General features: G+C 41.0%; 1 protein-coding gene and 1 pseudogene across 4 annotated transcripts in view; one reads left to right on the forward strand and one right to left on the reverse strand.

Annotated features, from left to right (window-relative positions):
* LOC139005134 (RING1 and YY1-binding protein-like) overlaps positions 1 to 11,192 on the forward strand; it is a 28,122-nt pseudogene extending 16,930 nt beyond the window's left edge.
* BCL2L13 (BCL2 like 13) overlaps positions 1 to 12,860 on the reverse strand; it is a 182,988-nt gene that overhangs the window by 31,290 nt on the left and 138,838 nt on the right. The gene's annotated exons all lie outside the window — the stretch shown is intronic.

Raw genomic sequence — 12,860 nt, forward strand, 5'->3', positions numbered from 1 at the left:
TTCTCTTTAGTTTCCATTTCCCCTGGGAGCTGTATCAGTGAATATATTGCTTCGGCATATGTCTGAGATTTTGCTGTCTGTGGATTCCTCTAAGATTTTTATTGTTTCCTATCTTATGTATAAGTCCTTTATCCATTTTGAGTTTCTTTTTATGTATGGTGTAAGTTTCTGGTATAGTTTCATTTTTCTGCATGTATCTGTCCAATTTCCTAACACCATTTATTGAAGAGACTGTCTTGATTCCATTGTATGCTCTTGCCTCCTTTGTCAAATATGAATTGAGCATAGTGGTTTCGGTTGATTTCTGGGTTCTCTAATCTATTCCATTGTTCTATATGTCTGTTCTTGTGCCTGTACCAGGCAGTTTTGAGAATAGTGGGTTTGTAATATAGCTTGATATCTGGCATTGAGATCCCACCTACTTTGTTCTTATTTCTCAGGATTGCTGCAGCTATTCATTTTTTGTTTTTTTTGTTTTTTTAATTCCAGATGAATTTTTGGAGTGTTCGTTCTAGGTCTGTGAAATACACCGTTGGTATTTTAATGGGGAGTGCATTGAATCTATAGATTGCTTTGGATAGTATGGACATTTTAAAGATGTTGATCCTACCAATCCATGAACAAGGTAATGGTAGGTTCTACCATCTGCTTATGTCTTCCTCTCTCTCTTTTTTCAGTGTCCTGTAGTTTTCTGAGTACAAGTCTTTTTCTTCCTTAATTAAGTTTATTCCTTGGTATCTTAATCTTTTTGGTGCAATGGTAAATGGGATTGTTTTTTTTTTTAGTCTATCTTTCTCTAAGTTCACCATTGGTGTATAGAAATGCCATAGATTTTTGGGCATTAATTTTGTATCCTGCTACATTCCCGAATTCATTTATTACGCCTAATATTTTTTGATGGAATCTTTAGGGTTTTCTACATACAGTATCACATCATCTGCAAATGACAGTTTTACTTCTTTTCCAATTTGGATACCTTTTATTTCTTATTTTTGTCTAATTGCTATGGTTAGCACTTCCAGTACTACATCGAACATGAGTGGTGAAAGTGGGCATCCCTGTCTTGTTCCTGTTCTTAAATGAAATGGTATTAGTTTTTGCCCATTGAGTATGATGTTTATGTGATGTATCACGTTTATTGATTTGCGGATATTGTACCATCCTTGCATTCCCGGGATAAATCCTACTTGGTCATGGTGTATGATCTTCCTGATATAATGCTGGATCCGATTTGCTAGAATTTTGTTCAGGATTTTGGCATCTATGTTCATGAGGGATATTGGCCTGTAATTCTCTTTCTTTGTGTTGCCTTTACCTGGTTTTGGTATTAGGGTAATGCAGGCTTCATAGAGTGAACTTGGAAGTGCTCCTTCCTCTTGAATTTTTTGGAATATTCTGAGGAGGATAGGTTTTAGTTCTTTGAATGTTTGGTAAAACTCCCCTGTGAAGCCATCTGCCCCCAGGCTATTGTTTGCTGGAAGCTTTCATTTTTTTTTTATTGATTTTTTACAGAGAGGAAGGGAGAGGGATACAGAGGTAGAAACATCAATGAGAGAGAAACATCGATCAGCTGCCTCCTGCACACCTCTTACTGGGGATGTGCCCACAACCAAGGTACATGCCCATGACTGGAAGTGAACCTGGGACCTTTCAGTCAGCAGGCTGATGCTCTATCCACTGAGTGAAACTGGTTAGGGTGCTGGAAGCTTTTTCATGACTGCTTCAATTTCCTCCATAGTATTCGGCTTATTGAGATTTTTAGATTCTTCCTGATAGTGTTTTGGAAAGTTGTATTTTTCTAAGAATATGTCCATTTCCTCTAGGTTGTCTAGTTTGTTGGAATAGAGTTGTTCATAGTATTTTTTTTTTTTTACAATCCTTTGTATTTCCATGGGGTCTGTTGTCATTTCACCTCTTTCATTTCTGATTTTGTTTATTTGCGTCCTCTCTCTTTGCTTCTTTGTGAGGCTGGCTAGAGGTTCATCAATCTTGTTATGTTTTCAAAGAACCAGCTCTTGGATTCATTGATCTTTTGTAATGCTTTTTTGGTCTCTATGTTATTTATTTCTGCTCTGATCTTTATTATCTCCTTGGTTCTGCTCACTCTGGGCTTTTCTTGTTGCTCTCTAATTCTTTTAGGTTGTAGAGTTTGATAATTTATTACCATTTTTTTTTGTTTTTTGAGGTACACCTTTAGAGCTATAAACTTCCCTCTCAGGACTGCTTTCACTCTGTCCCATATATTTTGGATTGTTGTGTTTTCATTGTCATTTGTTTTCAGGATGTTTTTAATTTCTTCTTTGATCTCTTTTGTAAGCCAATCATTGCTAAATAGCATGCTATTCAGCTTCCAAGTGTTTGAATTTTTTTGATTGTTTTTATTATAGTTTATTTCTAATATTATGCCATTTGTCTGAGAAGATGCTTGATATGATTTCAATCTTCTAGAATTTGGAGAGACTTTGCCTGTGACCCAATATGTGGTCTATCTTTGAAAATGTCCCATGTGCACTTGAGAAGAATGTGTATTTCATGGCTTTGCGGTGAAATGTTCTGAAGATGTCAATTAAGTCCTTCTGATCTAATGAGTCATTTAGGATTGCTGTTTCTTCACTGATTTTTTGTCTAGAGCAGTGATGGCGAACCTTTTGAGCTCGGCGTGTCATCATTTTGAAAAACCCTAACTTAACTCTGGTGCCGTGTCACATATAGAAATTTTTTGATATTTGCAACCATAGTAAAACAAAGACTTATATTTTTGATATTTATTTTATATATTTAAATGCCATTTAACAAAGAAAAATCAACCAAAAAAATGAGTTCGCGTGTCACCTCTGACACGCATGTCATAGGTTCGCCATCACTGGTCTAGAGGATTTATCCAGTGATATCAGTGGGGTATTAAAGTCCCCTGCTATGATTTTATTGTTGTCAATCTCTCCCTTGATATCTCCCAAGAGTTTTTAAATGTATTTGGGTGCTCCTGTATTGGGTGCATATATGTCTATCAGAGTTATATCCTCTTGTTATATCAATCTCTTTAGTATTATGAAGTGACCTTTCTTATCTCTTATTATGGCCTTCACTTTGAGGTCTATTTTGTCAGATATAAGTATTGCTACTCCAACTTTTTTTTTTTCTTTTCCATTTGCCTGGAAGATATTTTTTCCATCCCTTCACTTTCAGTCTGTGTGAGTCCCTTGTTCTGAGGTGGGTGTCTTGTAGACAGCATATATATGGGTCATGTTTTCTTATCCATTCAGCCACTTTTTTAAAAATATATTTTATTGATTTTGTACAGAGAGGAAGGGAGAGGGATAGATAGTTAGAAACATCAATGAGAGAGAAACATCGATCAGCTGCCTCCTGCACACCCCCTACTGGGGATGTGCCCACAACCAAGGTACATGCCCTTGACTGGAATCGAACCTGGGACCTTTCAGTCCGCAGGCCGACGCTCTATCCACTGAGCCAAACCGGTGAGGGCCATTCAGCCACTTTTGACTGAAGCATTTAGCCCATTTACATTTAAAGTTATTATCGTTAGGTTCTTGTTTCTAGCCATTTTTATTTTTTGTGCCTGTGTTCCTTCTTCCCTTTTTATTTCTTCTTTTTACACCAGTCCCTTTAGCATTTCTTGCATTGCTGGCTTGCTAGTGATAAACTCCCTTAGCCTTTTTTTGTCTGCTAAGCTCCTGATTTCCCCTTCAATTATGAATGATAGCCTTGCTGGCTAGAGTATTCTTGGATTCAGTCCCTTGCTTTGCATCACTTTGTATACTTCTTTCCATTCCTTTCTGGCCTGATGTGTTTCTGTTGAGAAATCATTTGATAATCTAATGGGAGATCCCTTGTACGCAACTTTCTTTCTCTCTCTTGCAGCCTTTAAGATTCTCTCTTTGTCCTGAACATCTGCCATCGTAATTATGACATGTCTTGGTATGGGTCTTTTGGGGTTCATCTTGTTTGTGACTCTCTAGGCTTATGTGACGTTTTTCTTCCCCACATCAGGGAAGTTTTCTGACATCGTTTCTTCAAGTAGGTTTTCTAACCCTCGTTCCTCTTCTTAATAATAGGGGTCGTTCTGGTACCCCTATTATTCGTATGTTGCTTTGTTTCATATAATCCCAAAGCTCCCTTAGGCTCTTCTCCTGTTTCTTAATTTTTTTCTTCAATTGCAGTTCAGTTTGGGTGTTTTGCTTCCCTGTCTTATAATTTGCTAATTCGGTCCTCCACTTCTTCTAGTCTACTGTTGAAACTTCCATAGTGTTTTTTATTGTAGCTATATCACTCTTTATTTCCTCTCGATTCTTACATAAGTTGTTGATTTTCTCATCCATCCAGTTTATGAACTGTATGATTCTTATTTTGAATTGTTTTTTTGACACATTGCATGCCTCCATTTCACTTAGCTCCTTTTCTGGTGATTCCTCCTTTTCTTTACTTTGGGCATTTCTTTGTCTCCCCATTTTTGCTCTCACCAAAGGATCTAGGTGTCGAGTCGTGCAGGGGCTGCTCTTCGGGCAGCAGCAGCTACTTGGTTGGTGGCTGCTGCTTGGGCAGTCATCGCAGCGGCTGCTCCTCAGTTGGCGGTGGCTCCTTGGGTGGGCGCTCTTCGCACGGCTGCTCGCAGCAGTGGGTGGACTGCTTATGTAGCTGCTGCTCCTCGGAGGGGACGGGCTGTGTGTGGCAGCTGCTCCTCGGATGGGGGTGGGCTGCACGTGGCTACTGCCCTTCAGACAGGGGCAAACTGCCACAATTTAATCAGCACTTACTGTGGGCCAGGCACTGTGTCAAGAACTATAGTTATGACAGTAACTGTGAAAAAATAGGCACCTGACTGCTGACTGCTGTACAGAGCATCAGGTGAGGCTTGAGAAGTAACCCTTGGAATTTTTCACCAGGAGGAGAAAAGGCTGGGTTGTGTATCCACTGAATCCTGTCCCTAATTGGTTGGAGGTTGCTTCTTAGGACAGTAATGCTAGCCCTTGCAGTCCTCGCCACTCATAAGCCAAGCAAAATCTTGTGGCTTCCTTTTTTAAAAAACATTTTTTTATTGATTTCAGAGAGGAAGGGAGAGGGAGAGTTAGAAACATCAATGATGAAAGAGAATCATTGATTGGCTGCCTCTTGCATGTCCCCTACTGGGGATCGAGCCTGGAACCTGGGCATGTGCCCTTTATCGGAATCAAACACAGGACCCCTTTAGTCTGCAGGCTGATGCTCTATCCACTGAGCCAAACCAGCTAGGGCAACTCCTGTCTTCTTCTTTTTTAAAAAAAAAATATATTTCATTGATATTTTACAGAGAGGAAGGGAGAGGAATAGAGTGTTAGAAACATCGATGAGAGAGAAACATCGATCAGCTGCCTCCTGCACACCCCCTACTGGGGATGTGCCCGCAACCAAGGTACATGCCCTTGACTGGAATCGAACCTGGGACCCTTCAGTCCGCAGGCCGTCGCTCTATCCACTGAGCCAAACCGGTTAGGGCAACTCCTGTCTTCTTGAACCTGTAATCCTATCTGGAGATGAAAAGCACCACTTCCCAGCCAGTTAAGCAAAAAACCTGGGAGTCATACTGATTCCTCTTATTCCTGAAGTAGTTGTTTCTTACTGCTGGGAACTATGCTATGTGCATGTGAGTGATAAAACACTATCATCTCTGCCCTTAAAGAGTTTCAAATATAGTTAAAACCTAGTAAAGAAGATAAACACAGAGTACTCTAGGAACATGAAGGAGAAAAACTTATTTGGGGAAACATGGAAGGCTTCTTAGAAGAGAGAACATCAGAGCTGGATCTTAAAGAATAAGAATTGATGGACCAAAGAAATGAGAAAGAGGCAGCAGAAAGTGTAAATAAAATCACAATGCCAAGCAATATCATAGTATATACAGGCAACTACAAGTTCTTCAGTATTCCAAAGCATAAGATGAGGAATAAAGAAAGATAAAGGTGGAGAAATAGGAAAGGTCAAGTATGATGCCAATGCATGGAAAGCAAAAGACCTTATCTATAATAATAAAAGCATAATATGCTAGTTAGACCAGACGTCCTTCCGGACGAAGCTGGGGCTGCAAGGGAAGCCCAGGTCCTTGGGTGCCTGTCGGCGGCCGGAGGGGGCCAGAGGGAAGCCCGGGTCCCAGGTGCCAGAGGGAAGCCGGTGCCAGCAGCCAGGGGAAGGAAGGCCTACTCTTGCACAAATCTCTTGCATCGGGCCTCCAGTCTGGATATAAACAAGGATATACCTCTATCTCACAGAAGGTGTATGTTTCCCTCTAGTCTTGCTCCATCTGACAAAGACCTTTGTTCTACCAAAAAATAAACTCAACTTCCCCATACCCCCAAATATGGCAACCCTTAGAGCAGGGGTGGGCAAACTTTTTGACTCGAGGGCCATAATGGGTTCTTAAACTGGACCGGAGGGCCAGAACAAAAGCATGGATGGAGTGTTTGTGTGAACTAATATAAATTCAAAGTAAACATCATTACATAAAAGGGTACGGTCTTTTTTTTTTTTTTTAGTTTTATTCATTTCAAACGGGCCGGATTCGGCCCGCGGGCCGTAGTTTGCCCACGGCTGCCTTAGATTATCAATAACCCTTAGGGCAGAAGAGATGAATCTAAGGCAGTAGCACCCAGCCATTAGAAAAAGACTAAGTTTGAATTTTATAAAAGAGCAGTACTACATTTGAAATCTATCTCTGATTACCTCACTCCTTCAGTTAAAAAAGGAGATAGCCCTGGCTAGTGTGGTTCAGTTGGTTGGAGAGTCATCCCGTGCACCAGTAGGTCGCAGGTTCAATTCTCCATCAAGGCACATACCTAGGTTGCAGGTTCCATCTCTGATCAGGCACATATGGGAGGCAACCGATCAATATATGTCTCTCACATGGATGTTTCTCTCTCTTTCTCCTTCTCTAAAATCAATTTTTTTAAAAAGAAAAAAAAGGCAAGAGGGTAAAGTCATACAATACTTAAAATAATAAAGGGTACAGCAGAAGTAGGTTTACAGTTGTGAGTATGCGAAAGTTTATTCTTGTATTATTTTCCATATGAACAACTGTAAACCTACTTTTTAAAATTATTATTTTTATTGATGTCAGAGAGGAAGGGAGAGGGAGAGATCAATGATGAGAGAGAATCATAGATTGGTTGCCCCCTGCACTCCCCCCTACTGGGGATCAAGCCCACAACCCAAGGATGTGCCCTGACCTGGAATCAAACCCTGACCGCCTAGTTCATAGGCCGATGCTCAACCACTAAGCCACACAAGCCAGGCAACTATAAAACTACTTTTGCCCCACTCTTTATATTATTTCTTCTTGAGCACACTGAATATTTTCCTAAGAAACCAAATATAAAGATTTTTAAAAGGTTGCATTACAGTGAACGGTATTAGAAGAGGTAAAGCCAATTATTTCCTTTCTACTCCTTACAGCTATCATTTAGCCCAAATTTGTCTTGACCTTGTATTAGGTTCCCCACATAAGAGGGAAGGCTTATCTTGGTGAGGTTGCTCATTATCCCCAATAAGTGCTATATTAAATTTCTTGTATTCATGTAGACACTGGTGTTAAAATTTTGGGAGACAAAAAATGTCCTGCAAATATAACAAAAGGTATAAACTTCTTCCTTAAAACTGTGTATGCATACAAAACAGCATACCATTTTAGGTGAAATTTCAGACTCCCTGAAACATATCCAAGGATCATAGTTAAGACTCCCCATCTGGATCTATCAGGATCTGGCTTAAATTCCATCTCCTGTGGAATAAATCCAACCACTCTTATTTCTCCTGAACTTACAGCTATGAGTCCAGGCCACATAAAGTATTATAATTATACATTTGTACCATACTCTCAGTAATTTTTCCATAAGTATTAGTAATCTCCCCCCAACTACATTATAAATAGCTCAAGGGAAGAAGAAATGATTTACACTTTTTTGTTATCCCCCTTGTAATGCCCAACATACAGCAAGCAAATAGGAGTGCTTAACAAATGCTTGAGTGACAAAAAGAAGTTCTGGATATAAAAGAAGCTCTGGGTATAAAACACCCACTGTTTTTATTTTCTCAGGCAGTGATAGTTACAGCTATTTTTCATTTCTATACCTCTACACATATGGACTATATTTCAATCAGGGACCAGGGGTGGGAATTTCTGTCTATATAAGCCAACTCCCCTACTGGAGAGTACACTTTCCCTTTCCACTGAAGCCTGAAGATTGCATTTCCCTGGCTAAACTAAAATACCAAAGATGTCTCACTGGAGCAGAGGAAAGCAGACCAAACAGGTTATAGCAGACTGGCACAGAATGGAGCAGAGCAGAACTGTTTAGTTGGAGAAGGGCGTGGCCACAGGGCTGCCTCATAGCCATGCTATGTTCACAGCTGTGCTGTAATCACAATTGAGGTGTTTTGCACTGAGTAAAGTTTTCTTCTTCAGTGCACTCCAAATTGGAGACTGCTGATGGTGCTGAATTGGTGCCAACAACCATTGGTTGACACTGTCTTATATCCCCTACTAACTATAAGTTCACAGAGACTAAGGGAGAATCATAGTATTCCAACTAGTCTGTGCCCTAACTGTGCTGCAAGGCAAATAAGTCACAATTAAAACTCAAAGGAAATTTCAATCAGACTTAAGAAGAGGGGAAAAAATTGTTACAGACATACGTGAAATGTATTATTTTTAAAAAACACTGTTACATCATAATTTTTGTGAGACAGAGAAGTTATTCTTATACTGTTATAATTAGCTAGTTAATAATAATAGAAAAAAAGGCAAAGAAAAGGCCAGACATTATAGTCATGTCATTTGGGCAGCTTCACCAGAAGCTGCCATTTCACACTCTCTAGGGATCCAACAAAGGGAACACAGACTCATGCCCAGTAAAATTGGGGTGACATAGGAAAGGTCCTTTTCTATCAATCACACCTGGGGACAGAGATGGTTGGTCAGGATGGGCATGACTATTGCAAGCACACAAACATTTGGGACTATATAATCCCCTAAGCAAAGTTCACTCTCTTGTAGCTCTGTTCACTCTCTTGGTTCTCTTGCATTGGCCCGTATGGCCCACAGACATATGGATGGACCCCACACACAATGGATTAATGAACTGCAGCGGGAAAATATAAAATAAGATAGCCTGAAGCTGGATGGACCCGGCTTCAACATGGAAAGGAAACTCTGGACACTGGCTCTGCTTTTAGCTCCACTAAAACCCCAGCTATACTTCTATGACTGGACTAAGAAAAATGGAACTTTGGAAACCCAAGGTGTAATTCCATGAAAATAAAGCTTTCTATCACATCTCCTCTGTGAGTCTCAGAAAATTCCTTTTCTCGGGATATGGCAAAAAGTCCACCCCCCAGCAACAACCAGGGGGCACAGGGACAGGGGCGATGATGCCCTCTCTTCTCCTATAACATTCCCATTTGTAGTTGATAAAACTGAGGCTCAAGGAAGTTAAATAAATTTGCCCCAAACACAGGGCTAATACAGTATTTGGTAGAGCTGGGGCCACTAAAATGTCTTGTAACTTCTAATCCTGTTCTCAAGTCACTCTCTCTAACAGAGTGAAAAAAATAAAGTGAAAAAACAAATACCTTTATCTTGTAATTCCAATCTCAGTATAAACAATAAAACAAAATTACACTCCAAAAATGGAGATCTGGGGCGAGGGTAGGCTGCGGCATGGCGGAATGTGGTGTCACACCAGCTCCATGGCAGCTCCTCAGTGGCCTGCCACTGCCATTGCTGCCACCACCACTGCCAACACCATCACCTACACTCCTCCCAGACAAAGAGAGATTTAACCAGGCCAAAAAGGCAAATGAAACCTGCCGTAGAGCAGTGGTTCTCAACCTGTGGGTCGTGACCCCTTTGGCAGTCGAATGACCCTTTCACAGGGGTCGCCTAAGACCATCCTGCATATCAGATATTTACATTACGATTCATAACAGTAGCAACATTACAGTTATGAAGTAGCAACGAAAATAATTTTATGGTTGGGTCACAACATGAGGAACTGTATTTAAAGGGCCAGAAGGTTGAAAACCACTGCCATAGAGGAAGGCTTTTGGGATTGTAGCATCTGCACCTTCAGAAACAGTGTAGAAGCCTCTATAAATGGAGCATCTGTGATGTGAGAAAAGGCACCGCCATCAGAAAAACCTCCAGTCAATTCTCAGCTGGTGGCACAAGTGGCATAGCAGTATGCCACCCACTACCCCCGAAAAAGGAGGAGAAAGTTGAAAAGCAAGACAAAGAGAAACCTGAAAAAGATAAGGAAATTAGTCCTAGTGTTGAAACTGGACAACCATTGGGTCTGGCTGTCTGTCATTACTTGAGCCAATTAAGCAGAGAGGGTTGAATCATATATGAGCATTTATTCCAATAATGTTGGAAGCATGGGGAGAACAGCAGGTCATCCACAAAAAATCTGCTCTACCCCTCCCCATAAGCCAGCTGCTTAAATTGGGTAGAAGTACAAAGATTACATGGGAAAGAAAGAATTACAGGCATGGGAAAGTAGGCAAGGTATAATGGTTACAGCTTACAGGTAATGCAGGCTGGGAGCGGGGGTCGCAGAAGGCAGGCTTCTCTGGTTGCCTCTGGGACCAGGTTACATGCAACAAGGTTGCTAATCTAGGCAGATCTTGGAAAAGCAGGATGGACTGCATTCCGATGTTAGCTCCATGTCCTAGGGCGTACAACTCTCAGCCAGGTTAGAATGTGCTTTTTCTCATCAGAACAGAACAATCACAGTTAACAGAGCATGATTAATATTTCTTGTAATTATAGCTAGTTCCCAATATTCTATTTCTGCCCTTAACAGTATTACCAAGAAAAATAAGAACAATAATACAAAACCAAAGTCCACCATTTTGAAAGATTCTCCTAGCAAAGCAAACAGTCTGTAGTCTGAAAATGCTACAAACAAAGACATGGTAAATTGAATCACACCACAAGGCCCCAACTAAAGCACGTGGACAGGAGCACTGCACAGCAGTTGGCAGTAACTGTGGGCAACATCACCATCTTACCACAGACTTTAAAGACTTGCTCCTCCTTAACATCCTAATCCACAGTGACCTCCACTGCAGGGTCAGAAAAGCAGAACCACGGCAGATCGGGGTTGGAGAGTACAGACAAGGGCTCCTCCCCTTTAATGCAGTAAATGAATCTTTCTGAAATAGCACATGGAATTGTAAAAACTATGAATCTGGGTATGAAATTCAAATCCTCCACCTACCCATACTGCTTGTACCCCTGAAGAATCTTCTGTGGACATCGACCTGTTAGTGATGCTGTTAGGGGCAGAAATAGAATACTGGAACTAGCTATAATTATAAGAAATATTAATCATGCTCTGTTAACCGTGATTGTTCGGTTCTGATTAGAGAAAGCACATTCTAACCTGGCTGAGGACTGTACACCTGGAACATGGGAGCTAACATCGAAATGCAGTCCATCCTGCTTTTCCAAGAACTGCCTAGATTAACAACTCTGTTGCATGTAATTTAATTCTGGAGGTGCTCGGAGAAGCCTGCCCCTTGAGAACTCCCCTAGCCCTCATTGCCTGTAAGCTGTAACCATTATACCTTGCTTACTTTTCCATGCCTGTATTTCTTACTTTCCTGTTAGGTTAGGTGGCTCAGGAGGCGGCGCAAGAAATAGAGAGTCCAGTGAATCAGAAAAGAAAGGAAAGGAAAGTTTATTTCTGCGTCCCCGGGAGACCCACGTACCCGCAAAGACAGGGCACGTGGATTCACGCCAACAGGGAGGGGGGTGCTTTTTTTATACTGCGGTTGGGTGAGGGGCGGGGACATGAGCTGAGGTATTCAGTTGAGGAAGCTTCAGCTGCAGGGGGGGTCAGCAAGGTATTCAGGAATGAGTCAGCATCTGTGTGGGGGTATGTGGATTCAGGGAGAAGAAGCCGGTATCTGTGTCTGGCACGTTGATCTGTGAGAAATTCCAGGGGGAGTCCATTGTCTCATCACATGCCTGCATGTATCTGATCCTGGGCTCTCTACGACCTAACATTTCCCATGTAATCTTTTTCCTTCTACCCAACATAAGTAGCTGGCTTAAAGGGATAGAGCAAATTTTTTGTGGATGACCTGCTGCTCTTTCCAAACTGCTGACATTATTGGAATAATTGCTCATATATGATTCAACCCTGTCTCTGCTTACTTGGCTCAAGTAGTAGCAGGCAGCCCAGACCCACTGGTTGTCCAGTTCCAATGCTGCCAGGAGAATTTCTATTTGCCATGGGCATTTGGACACTGACAATTACTCTTGACACTTTTATGTATTCCATTGCATAATATGATTTTCTTAACAATCATTTACAATTGGATGTGCTCCTGAATCTACATTTTATTTTTTTAAAATGTGCTGTGCACAATTTTCCATGCTAATCACCAAAAAAAAGTTACATTTCAATTCTAGCTCTGAAAAGCTAATTGCTAATTATAGTTAAGATGTGTATGATTCTATACCTCAACATAATAAAAGCCATATATGACAGGCCCACAGCCAACACCATACTCAATGGACAAAAACTAACACCATTTCCCCTAAGAACAGGAACAAGACAGGGATGCCCACTCTCACCACTCCTGTTCAACATAGTACTGGAAGTATTAGCCATTGCAATTAGACAAGAAGAAGAAATAAAAGGCATCCAAATTGGAAAAGAGGAAGTAAAACTGTCCTTATTTGCAGATGACATGATATCCTATCTAATAAAAGAGAAACATGGCAATTAGCGTACAACCGCTACCCTTTCCATTGGCTAATCAGGGCGACATGCAAATTAACTGCCAGCCAAGATGGCGGTTAA

The sequence above is a fragment of the Myotis yumanensis genome, unplaced genomic scaffold, assembly GCF_028538775.1.
Source record: "Myotis yumanensis isolate MYYU_CA2020_CCGP unplaced genomic scaffold, mMyoYum1.0.hap1 SCAF_3, whole genome shotgun sequence".
Classification (NCBI taxonomy): Eukaryota; Metazoa; Chordata; class Mammalia; order Chiroptera; family Vespertilionidae; genus Myotis; species Myotis yumanensis.